General features: G+C 45.7%; 2 non-coding genes across 2 annotated transcripts; one reads left to right on the top strand and one right to left on the bottom strand.

The window, feature by feature from the left end:
• Positions 1-1,063: 1,063 nt before the first annotated feature.
• On the top strand, positions 1,064-1,137 carry TRNAN-GUU (transfer RNA asparagine (anticodon GUU)). The gene has a single exon. It is a non-coding gene; the product is annotated as a tRNA-Asn (tRNA).
• A 7,064-nt stretch (positions 1,138-8,201) lies between these two features.
• On the bottom strand, positions 8,202-8,274 carry TRNAK-CUU (transfer RNA lysine (anticodon CUU)). The gene has a single exon. It is a non-coding gene; the product is annotated as a tRNA-Lys (tRNA).
• Between the last annotated feature and the right edge of the window lie 2,372 nt (positions 8,275-10,646).

Genomic DNA, 10,646 nt, shown 5'->3' with positions numbered 1-10,646 from the left:
TGCGAGAGCGACTCCACCTTCCTTTGGGCCTCTGAGAATGGTCTCCACCTGTGCTCTTTTCCTCCAGGCGGCACTCCAGGCGTCGGCGGAAAGAAAAGACGACCAGGATCTAAGGGTTTCTTTCAACCTTCCCCATGAGGTCCTACCGAGCCTTGCCACGGATCCACCCTCTTAGTGCTGTTACTGGAATTTGCAAGCTTTCCACGACCATCGCGGGTGCTTTTCTCCCAGCCCTTTAGGCACAAGAGAAAGCTCCCGCGGCTCCAAGTGCACCTACTCTTTCTCTGCCTCCCCTTCCTCACTGCGTGGTCCGGAGCTGGGCGCTCTTCACTTCCTCTCTGAAGGCTCTGGGAGAAATACGACACCAAAAGCAAAAGGAATACACTTATTAATAAACTTTAGTTTAAGTTTATTATCGAGCCAGGAAAAAAAAAAGAGAGAGAGAGAGAGAATACAAGTGTGCAAGTAGCACCCAAAGGGCTGCAAAGCTATACTGGTTTTGCAGTTCCGTATGGAATTAAAGATACAGCTGTACATTGCCCCACTCTTAGTAAACAATCAGCTTTACTCAATTTAAGCTGGTACGAAGCTTACTCTGACGCTCTGTGCTCCCTAATTCCTTACCAGTACCTCCTAAGGTTGCCCCGGACAATAATGCACTTCACACTGCACTTGGTTAGTTACTTTCTCAACGTTCCTGGGAAAGTCCCAGGGCCCAAGGCGGGGTGGGGTGGGGCGTGGGCCTGGGGCGGGGAGGCTGGGGCAGGTCTCAGAACGCGGAGTCCCGCAGGGCGGTGGTTTGTGGTGCGTCCTCCCCTGCTGGTGGTGAGCAGCCACTGTGCGTCTCCTGCTGCGCTAGGCCGCGGGTGTCCGAGTCCCCCAGCTCACTCGGGCTCGATGTCAACGCCCAAATGTGTCCAAAGGCAGGACTCTCGGCCTAAATGTCTCTTACACTGGAGCGCGCGCGGTTGAACAGGCCAGAACAATGTTAAGATGTCCCCAGCCTGAGGTTAACGGGCAATTCCTGACATCAGATAGTAAGTTTGAAAAAGAAGGGCTCCGTGTCTCTGTGGCGCAATCTGTCAGCGCGTTCGGCTGTTAACCGAAAGATTGGTGGTTCGAGCCCACCCAGGAACGCTACGCTTTACTTTAAGCTGTTGTAGCTGCTGAATAGCCGCTTTAGGCTTTTAGCGACTTTCGTTCTCAGAGTCCTCTGGAACTCTATCCACTTTGAATCAGACGCCAAAGTTTGCTGCGTGACGATTGAAGTCCCATAAAAGGGAATAAAAGAAGGAATTTTTTCCTGCAAAAAATGGTATTTCCACAAAGCCAGCGAAAGCCGCTTCGGAGTTTATTTATTCCAGAGCCACTGCACGGATTCTCTCACTTCCTGAGACTGAGGTTTTACACTGCGCACCCCGGAAACTTGAAAAATCCCGATAATGGAGAATCAGAGAACCCCACATCTGTGGTGCAGTTGCAAGCTCTGCACGGAAATCTTGGTTCTGCCACGGTGGGACTTCGAAAGGGTTATCAAATTTTGGGGGTGTCTCTATTTCTTCACGTATAAAAAGGGGCAAATAGGAGTACTTACCTCATGGGTTAACCTAAATTTTAATGAGAGAGGCACATAAAGCATTTTAGCACTTAAATGCTCACTGATATCAGCTGTTAAAATTGTTTTCAGTGGCATCATCATCACCATTGTTATCTACCCCGTCCTTTTAACAACTGCATATCCTTTCACAGCACAGATAGACCATTGTATATTTAAGCATTTCTTAACTGATGGAGATGACATTGGTTCTAATGTTTATGGTCATAATTCTTCAGAGGACAGCTTGTACAGATATTTTTAATCAGGTGTGCAAGAATTTCTCTCAAATGGATTCCCTGATGTGGTGTTGCCTGATCAAGGTATTTGTGCGTTTCTGATTTTGCTAGCTAGTGTCTAATTGTCCTCCAAAGGGGCTGTACCTAGTCATATCCCCGCATTCTGAGAGAAAGCTCTTTTCTGGGCAACACAGTATCTGGCATTTCAACAGCAGTGGAAACCCATCACTTTTGCTTGGAGGATGCTGTTGCTTGCTGGTTTCACACATTACTCTGAATTTTGTGGATGAGAGGCTGGCTCTGTGACGTTCTTCTGTATTCTCCTGACTCCTTGGATTCTGGAAAAGTGGTTCCCAGGACAGACCTGAGCTTGCATTGCCCTGACTGTAGAGGTGTGGACAGAGGTAACCCTGTTCCCATCGATCCCGTGACAGAGAGCCCAGGCTGCAGCTGCTGAGGAACTCAGAACGCATCCACTCTCCGTAGTGGGATCTTCATGGCTGGTCCTAAGCCAAATAAAAATAGGAAAGGGAAGGCTTTTTTTTTTTTTCCTTTTAATTGAATGTTAGATGACGGTTTACAGAACAAACCAGTCTCTCGTCAAACAGCTAGTACACACACTGTTGCATGACATTGGTTAAAAACCCCACGACATGTCAACACTCTCCCTTCTCAACCCTGGGTTCCCTATTGCCAGCTTTCCTGTTCCCTCCTACCTTCCAGTCCCTGCCCCAGGGCTGGTGAACCCCTTTAGTCTTGTTTTCCCCTATGGGCCTGTTCAATTTTTGGCTGAAGGGTGAACCTCAGGAGTGGCTTCATTACTGAGCTGGAAGGGCATCCGGGGGCCATACTCTCCAGGTTTCTCCAGTCTCCATCAGGCCAGCCAAGTCTGGTCTTTCTAAGTTAGAATTTTGTTCTACATTTTTCTCCGGCTCTGTCCAGGAACCCTCTATTGTGATCCCTGTCAGAGCAGTCAGTGGTGGTAGATGGGCACCAGATGGGCTCGGTCTGGTAGAGGCCATGGTAGATGTGGCCCATTAGTCCTTTGGACTAATCTTTCCCTTGTGTCTTTAGCTTTCTTCATTCTTCCTTGCTCCCTAAGGGGTGAGATCAGTGGAGTATCCTAGATGGCCGCTCACAGGCTTTTAAGACCCCAGACTCTACTCACCGAAGTAGAATGTAGAACATTTTCTTTATCAACTCTGTTATGCCAACTGAACTAGATGTTCCCTGAGACCATGGTCTCCACAGGCTTCAGCCCAGCAATTCGGTTCCTCAGGAAGTTTGGACGTGTCTATGGAGCTACCATGGCCTTGCCTTGTACAGGTTGTGCTGGCTTCCCCAGTATTGTGTACTGTCTTACCCTTCACCAAAGTTACTTCTTATCTATTGTCCACTAAGTGTTTTGGAAAGGGAAGACTTTTAAGTTTAGTTTTTCATGAGAATAGGACTTTAAATAACGGTTTTCTTCTTATTTTCCGTGGCAACTAGAAGAGAGATTGCATCCTTGATACTTTCTTTGGGGGGACTTAATACTAGGGGGTGTTCTGTTGCACTTGTGGAATTCTTTGGTCCATGCTGGTATGTGGTGCTTGCTATAAAATATTGTCTGGTGAGCTGGGGTGGACAAAGTAGCTGATGAAAACTTCTCCTAGGAAATAGAGGATGAATTTTCATACAATTTTACCGAGAGTTAATTCCTACTTTGATCCTTTTAGAGATTTGGGTGATAACATTAAAGAGATAGCCCTTGAATATCTAAAATGCTTCCCATAGTGACCAGGTTGCATGTTCTTAGGAAGAGTCACATGAGGTGGGTGTAGGACTTTTTTTTTTTTTTTGTACTTTTATGATCTTTCCCCCTTCCCAGAGGGATTGGCATATGGTTGTCTGACAATAGACTATCCAGGGAGTACACAGAAAGGCACATGTGGTGAGAGAATTTTCAGCTTCTCTACTTAAGCTGCTAGTTCCCAATGACTGAACAAATACTAACCTCATTGTTTCAAATACAGACTATGTATTGAAGCCTAATAATTGTTTAGGAGGGTGGAGCGAAAGCACAGAAGCGAGGCTCTCTCTAATCTGTATTTCACAAAAGATGCATCACTGGTGAGGCTGACTCATGCAGGGGAGGAGTCCCCCACCCCTGCCTCGCTTTGTCCCTTCCACCTCTTTTTGTTAACTCCTGTCATCCAGGTATATCTGAGATAATGAGATAATATCCAGTTTAGGCTTCGGAGAAGCAAAGAAAGAACACATTAGGACTTCAGCCTAAGACGCGTGGTCTCCCTCAGTTTATAAGAATTCCCTGAGTGGGATGAAAGCCCTGTAAAAAAAAAAAATGTTACTATTCCTTATCCCATAGGTCGGGGTAGACAGATTATTGTCAGGGTAAGAGTGAGGGTTTCTTGGGTCTCTTGGCTAAACAGCATCTACTAGCACCTCAATCAATCACCACTTCGTCCATATAATTGATAAAGCTGTACGTCTGTACTATTGTTTTAAAAGGCCATATAGCAAAATATTAACAAGAATTACCTCTTATGATTGGAATTGAGAACAGGAGAAATTTCATTTCTTCTTTACATCTTATGCATTTGTTTGTATTTACGGCAAGCATGACTTTATTACTTTCATAACAAATAAATGACCGACTATAAAAGCAGATATTAAAATCCTCAGACAAACCAGACCATGTTGACCTGCTGTGCCACCAAATTGACCACAGGCTGTTGAAGCCACAGGGCAGACCATTAACCTACGATCACAGAGCTCAGGGAAGTCTTGGTCTTTACGGACTTCTTAATGCATCATAATGCAGAAGTTACGGTGGATTTTTTTTTTTTTTCGTTTCTTCTTCCCTTGGTTTTTCCAGTCTTCTCTGAGCTAGAAGCCCACAGATGCTAATTAAAAAAAGAAAATCCTGCATTTTGAAGTTCTAGAAACACTACCATTACTTTTTTGTGAAAAGGAGAATCCAGTTATGGTATTCAAAACATACATTGGCTACAGAACTTTATTTTAATGAAATAGGAAGACTCTGATAATGACTTGTGGAAATTTTTGTTGTTGTTTAGCTGTTTCCCTTTATTTACTTATTTATTCATTTATTTTTTCGTGCTTTAGGTAAAAGTTTACAGCTCAAGCTAGTTTCTCACTCAAAAATTTATACACATGTTGTTTTGTTACACTTTAGTTGCAATCCCCACAATATGAGAGCACAATCCACTTTTCCACCCTGGGTCCCCTGTGTCCATTGGACCAGTTCCTGTCCCTTCCTGCCTTCTCATTCTGCCTCTGGTCTCGTGTATCTGATTGGACTAAGAAAGACACTCCTCACATGTATTATTTTTTTTGTTTTATAGTCCTGTCTAATCTTTGTCTGAAGAGTGGGCTTTGGGCATGGTTTTAGTTCTTGGTTAACAGAGTGTCCAGGGGCCATAGTTTCAGGGGTTCCTTCAGTCTCTGTCAGACCATTAAGTCTGGTCTTTTTATGTGAATTTGAGCTCTGCTCCACACTTTCTCCTGCTCCGCCCAGGACTCTGTTGTGTTCCCTGTTGGGGCAGTCATTAGTGGTAGCCAGGCACCATCTAGTGCTTCTGGTCTCAGGCTGGTGGAGTCACTGGTTTAGATTGGTGGAAAATATATCTCAGTGCTTATAATGAGCTGAGTGAAAGAAAGAGTGAATCAAATCAATACATTCAGATAGATAGCTTTCTAGTCAAGATATGACACAGGCCCAAAGACAGCAAACTCATTCTCATATAAATAAGGAAATAGAGACTTTCCAAAAAAAAAAAAAAAAAAAAAGCCTAGTGACACCCGAATTCGGCCAATGACAAAATTACTCACAACAAAAATCTTAAGAATGAAAAAGCCGTGTGTGCTGGGTATTCTGCATTTGTCCCTCCAGATCCATTCTCAGCATTATCCACTCCATTTTACATCCCAGGAGGCTGACCCCTGCATAAAAAGTTTCCCTTGCCCACTTGATTCTTGGAGGATACAGCCCATGGGATGCATTAATTGGAGGTAGAAGGGTGGCAAGAATATTATGGTGTGGGGGGAGGTAATTATTCCCTGCAGCTGGCAGAGGTTGTGTTCCGTACATGAAGTCCACAGCTGTTTTCCAGGGGCACTCTATGACAGCTGCAGGCTTAGCTACAACTATGACTTCATCCAGGTTCCAGAAATATCTCTCTCTCCTTCCCCACCAGGCCTAGGAATGGTAATGACTCTTCGCTGTTGCTAGTGCTGGGATGTTGCACCATCCTTTGTTGACTGCATTCACCTCTTATACAGAGCCCAGTCATCTTGAGCTGGAGGTCCCGGGAAACTCCCTCGATCCTCAGCAGGTAGGGGCTTCGGAGAACCTCAGGGAATGTGTCACAGAAGTTCTGGGAGCTAATTGTATCTCTAGTCAGTTCATTAGCAGAAGAATAAATACACCCTTCTTCCTTCAAAACTACCTCCAGTGAAAATTTCATAGTCTCATAGGCAGAGCCATTTTCCTACAAAAGTCAAAAGACAACAAACTGGTAAAATATTGAAAAGACTTTCTAAGCCTGACAGAAAACTCAGAAGCCTTAAGGGGAAGATTGTTACATTTAACTACATAAAAATTTTAAGAATTTTTATGGGAAAAGAAAAAAAAACATAAATTTGTCAAGCACACAGCTGCAGACAAGATGTAAGAATGGCGTGGGAGTGGTATCTGGCCTCCTCTAACTTCACAAGGGGGAAGGAGAATCAAAATTAGCAGCTCAAGGTTGATTCCTATGATGCAGAGGTCAGACATGCCTCCTCTCTTTGCATCTTTACTGGTTCTGACATCAACCGTCCCTCCCACGGTGCTCTCTGCTTCTCTGTTGGGTTCAGTAATTCATTGCAATGGCCACACAGAACTCATAGACCATACTCGGGATTTTGAGGTTTATTAGGGAAGTAACAGATTAGACTCCTACTTCCAGGAGCTTCCCAGGGCAGGGATCCTGGGTCCAAAGGGCATGCTGGCTCCTGGCTGTTCTCCCTTGGTGGTAGTGGGATTCTCTCTTTCCTACCTCTGGGGTGGCTCATTTCAGCCCGGCAAGATGGCAAAACTAACCAATCCCCTTGGTGGGCCACAGTTACCCTATTACAGAGTCCTGCCCAATCACTTGGGTGGGAGTTATAAGATCATGTCTAGAAAGGCCACAGAAAGGTGACCCATCACCCAATTTTGTGTGAACAAGGCCAAGGCATGGGTGATTTAGATTCAGACAATTTATTACTTATGTAGACAACAAAAGGATGAGTAGCCAAAGGTGCCTGCGTTCTAATCCCACACACCAGAAAGGAAGACATGGGGAAAAAAGGGGCCTGATGACTACAGCAAGAGTTGTGGGATACCTGTTGCCGATGAGCCAACTCTAGACTGCAGCTAAGCGGTTTTATAGTTGCAGCTATAGGCCGAGGGTGAGCAGACCATAAAACCTGGTATCTCATCAGAACCTGGAAGGCGATGAGAAACTGTCCCATGGCTGCCTCCCAGGGAGGATAGGGAGGCAAGTGGAGAGCTGGTCTCAGGGTAGTTCTTCGCAAGCCTCAGGGCAGTTCTTTAAATGCCGCCAAGGCCTCTTGTTCTTGGGGAATCACTTTTTATGTGTAAGGATAAATCATTTCCCAGCAAAACGATTTGGAAAAGGATAGTGAGAATGGTTACACAGCTTGAAGAATGTAATCAATGTCACTGAATTGTACTTGTAGAAGTCATTGAGTAGGCATAGGTTTTATTATGTAAATTTTCACCCCATGCAGTCAAATATATATTTCTTCCCTCTCTCAAAAATACATTGTTGCTGTTGTTAGGTGCCCTCCAGTGGGTTCCTACCCTTGGCCACCCTACCTACAACAGGATGAAACATTGCCAGTCCTGCACCAGGCTCACAATCCTTGCTATGTTTGAGCCCATTGTTGTAGCCACTGTGTCAATCCACCTCTCTGAGGTTCTTCCTCTCTTTCACAGACACTCTACCAAGCATGATGTCTGTCTCCAGGTAGTGGTCCCTCCTAATAACATGTCCAGAGTAAGTGAGAGGATGTCTCAATGGCAGCAACTGGCAATTTAGAAGCTCCTAAATTTAATCCTATTGGTGGAGCTCAGGTTGGGAAGTGGTTAAGACCTCCGCTGCTAATCAAAAGGTCGGCAGTTCAAATTCACCAGAGGTTCTTGGAAACCCTATGGGGCAGTTCTACTCTGTTCTACAGGGTCATTGTAAATCGTAATTCACGCGATGGCAATGGGCTTTGCTTTGCTTTTCTCTTTAATTCTGTTGGTAAGCGACTAGAGAAGATTCTCTAACAATGGAAGGGAGTACAAAAGTGCTCGCCCAACGTGGGGCTCGAACCCACGACCCTAAGATTAAGAGTCTCATGCTCTACCGACTGAGCTAGTCGGGCATCACAGCCTTTTCTTTGGTACAGAATTATTGTTGTCTTAAAAAAAAAAAAAAAAAAGAGAGAGTCAACAGTCTTAGCATGAAAGTAATCCCTGAGTTCAGAATTTCAGGGAGGCAGCATCTACCTTTTACCACTGAAAAACTAGAGACTCAAAGACCGCTTGCGCAGGGTCAGGCGGACTCACCCGACTTGGGAATCAAGAGTCCTGAAACCCCGATATTTCCGAAAATTCCTTCCGGACCCGGTCACTCTGAGAACCTGGTTTCGAGGACTCCGGCTCCGAAAGAGCACGAGGGGAGGGGGATGAGTGCCGCAAACAACCGCGGGGAGCAGGAGGAGAGCGGAAACTTGCTCCTGGGACTTTGGAGCTGCAGCCCAAGCTCATTCTTCCCAGCCCAAAACCCTTTTCTCCCCTAAACCATGTTGGGGGTGGGGGCAGAAGGAAGAGGGCCACGCGATATTGGAAAGTACTTCCAATACACTATATGTTTGGGAGCACGATTTTGTTTTTAAATACTAAAATTTTGTGTGGACTGAATGAAAGAGCATATTCTTTGCGTACAAAAGGTCTCACCGAGATTTAAACTCAGATCGGATTCAGGGCCTCATGCGTACTTGCCCGCGGGATACTTGGCTCCTCGCCCCAGAGCGTTCAGATCTCCAACCTCTGAAAGAGGCGATGAGCTCCGGGGTCATCCTCTAGATGGGTCCTCTCCGCTGTTCCGGTGAAGGTCAAAGGAGACTGCCCTTGTAGCCTTGGTTACTACTCCCGCGGATTTTCATTTTGCCCTGAAGCGTCTCTCCGTGTGGATGCTGAAAACTATTATTCACCAATTCTTTGACTGCACTCTTGAGAGGCTGCCTCCAGCAAAAGCAGAATTACTACTTTGAAAAGACAGGGTTGCTGAGGCAAGTTGCAACTACCTGCCTTGATTGGGATTTGAACCGAGGTTGACCGAGGTCTAACAACACAAAGACTCCTAACCGCTACACCGTCAAAGCCACTGCTCAGAACGACCGTGTATGAGTTCTCAAGGGAAATGGATGCACACGGACACAGAAGACTCATCCAAAAATATTCATAGCAGCCTTGGTCACGAGCAAATAACTAGAAATAATCCAATTGCCCATCAATACTGGTACATTCACACTTTGGAATGACCTGCATTAATGTAGAAATTAACTAGTGAAGCAGGCAGGCAACAATGTGGACGAATATGTTTAAAAAAACACGACGCTGCTTGCCTGGGGGAAAAAAAAAACCAGGTAGTATATAAAATATGCATTCATTAACGTGAACTCCAAGAGTAGGCAACACTAATCTCTGGTGATAGAAATCATTATAGTGAATAACTAAGCGTGGGCGGGCGGCAATTGATTGGAAAAGGGTTCTACAGACCTTGCTGGGATGATGGAAATTCCCTGTAACTTGATCTGGGTGATGGTTACATTTTCCATTTTAATACGCCGCCCAGTTAAGGTTTTTACATTTCACACTATGGGAGTTATATTTGAAGCGTTAACTGTTGGCATAAACATGGGGGATGGAGGATGGGGATAAGACTGTGCAGAGCATGGCGAAAAGCTTGGATTATATTTTGAACTCCCTAAAAATTCATTCTTCTTTAGTCTAAAAAAGCCGTACTGATAGCTGAAATATCTCAGTCAGAAAAATGGTTATGACCACATCTCGTTAGACTCAGTGAGAGGCAGCATTTCACCTTCTCCTCACTCGTGGGGAACGTCTACAGTTTCCAGATGACCAGACCCCAGGTTTGTGCACTATCGGGTTTCTTTTGCTTCTCCTGAGTGGCAGCTCTGAGTGCTGCCGCTCTATGGCCTCAAAGGAGGGGTGCAGACTGCGCAAGAACTAAAGGCAAGCCTCAGGGGGAGTCGGTTCGTGCCAAGACTCCTGACACAGCCCAGAGCACTGCGGCCACCACGAAGAGTGCCAACCACTCACTATCCGATCACCACATGCCATAAACTTGCAGACAGATGATGCGTTTCCTTGAAGAGTTTTGAAGTAAAAACATTCACAATATTTCCTTGCTTTGTTGTTGGATAGCTACAGATAGTTCGCTTTTCTGTCTTTAAGTCTTCTCTCGGTTCCCTCCGTCGCCTTCCTCCCTATTCCGCTACGTCAGAAAGACCCTTCTCTGCTCCCCAGGATCCCACCTGAGTCTATGCACACCGCCTCCTGGAGGTCTCATCCTCAGCCACGCCTCCCTGCTGTCCTTCGCTCCTCTTCAGGGTTCCGCTTTCCCCCCTTATTTTCCCAGCTCCTGCCCCACCGACCGCAACCAAGTGGAGCTGGTGGCGTCCAGCGGGGCTGGCGGGCGGGCAAAGGCGGAGCAGAAGACGCCAAGGGA

This window comes from Elephas maximus, chromosome 3 (genome assembly GCF_024166365.1).
Source record: "Elephas maximus indicus isolate mEleMax1 chromosome 3, mEleMax1 primary haplotype, whole genome shotgun sequence".
NCBI lineage: Eukaryota > Metazoa > Chordata > Mammalia > Proboscidea > Elephantidae > Elephas > Elephas maximus.
This window is presented reverse-complemented; position numbering and strand designations above follow the sequence as displayed.